We start from the raw sequence: 1,800 nt of genomic DNA on the forward strand, positions 1-1,800 counted from the left end.
TTTTTTGTTGAAGAATTGCCATTTTTAAGTCTGTTATTGAGTGTCCAGGGAGATTTAAGTGTTCTCCTACTGGTTTTTGAATGTTATAATTCCAGATGTCAGATTTGTATCCAGTTTGGCCAACGTACATGGCAGAGGGGCATTGCTGGCACATGATGGCATATATCACATTGGTAGATGTGCAGGTGAATGAGCCCCTGATGGTGTGGCTGATGTGGCTAGGTCCTATGATGGTGTCCCTTGAATAGATATGCAGACAGAGTTGGCACTAGGGTTTGTTTCTGGGTTTGGTTCCTGGGTTAGTGTTTTTGTTGTGTGGTGTGTAGTTGCTGGTGAGTATTTGCTTTGCCAGTCCTTGCTTACGGACAGCCCCCCAACCTGAAGCAAATATTTGCTTCGCCAGTCCTTGCTTACGGACAGCTCCCCAACCTGAAGCAAATACTCACCATCAACTTCAGGTGGGGGGGGGGGAATGTCTGCCCCCTGTATTAGCATGCAAAACCTCTTTGCCCATATAGCTCAGATTCTTGATTGGCCTAGAATCTGGGCTGTGTTTTGGGCAGTGGCTCCTATTGCTATTCTATTTTATTCCTTAAGGGAGCTTAATATTGTCTTATATTTATGCCTACCAGCTTTAGTAGGGTTTCACCGAACTCCCCAGCATAACAGTAAACTTGCATTTTACACTTCTGCCATTTTGATTTGGTAGCATTTTATACCCACATTGTAGCCACTTCACACAAGGCATCAGGAAATCAAACCTCCCCCACTTCCCCTCCCACAAAATCTTACACTCTAAATAGACAATGTCTAGACAAGGCTAGCAGCGTGAGTAAACAATTTTCACACATTAGTCACTTCAAATCTTCACTAGTTTTAGTTAACAGTTCTTTGGTGGAAACATGACCTTTTTAAAGTGTGTTTTATGGAGGGATTTAAAGTAAGAGAGGGTAGAGGCATAGTGTGACCGGGGTCCTAGTGGGGAGCCAGCTGTGGTCACTCAATTAGGCTGAACTGCAAAGAATGGGGCAGACAATTCCCGTAAAGCTGGTGGATATTCCAATACTTAGATTTACCAAACCAGCATAGAACAGTTTCTTTATTACCTTACTGGTTAGTCAGAAGTCCAAACAACACATTTCCCTTAAAGTGATCCAGACTCAGGCCTCCATCCAGGTACTCACGTCAAATATGATGAAAATTTCTGTAAATCTTATTTCATCATATAAAATAAAAGGTTCTACCAATCCCAAAGGATCGGACACATTACCTCCCAGGTTAATGAATGTTTCAGATCTTCCCCAAAAACACGCTACAGCCAATTCTTATTAACTAAACTAAAATTTATTAAAAAACAAAAGAGGAAGTACAGTTAAAAGATCAGTATACATACAGACATGAGTTCAGTTCATTTAGGTGCAGATTCATAGCGCATCATTCTTTGTGGTTGCAAAAAAAATTTTCAGAAATAGTTCATAGTTTATAGTCCAATGTCCAAATATCACATTCAGGGCATACCAGCATAACCGTGATCTCAATCTTGCGACTCAAACTTCCCTTGAATAAGCTTAAGCAGATCTGAGATGACAGAATCAGGACCCTAGGATCTTTTATATAATTTCATGTCCTTTTTTACAAGTTGGGATTTCCTTGGGGAACAAAAGGTAATTAGGATGGCTTTGAAAGAGGTTCATCACTGGAATTTAGCTATAGGAACTAACATAAGGCCATTTGCTTTTTCTTCCACCATTCACAGTACCTTTCAAAGAGAGATGAATACTGAGATATCCCGTATTTACA

The sequence above is a fragment of the Chelonoidis abingdonii genome, chromosome 8 (genome assembly GCF_003597395.2).
Source record: "Chelonoidis abingdonii isolate Lonesome George chromosome 8, CheloAbing_2.0, whole genome shotgun sequence".
Taxonomy (NCBI): Eukaryota; Metazoa; Chordata; order Testudines; family Testudinidae; genus Chelonoidis; species Chelonoidis abingdonii.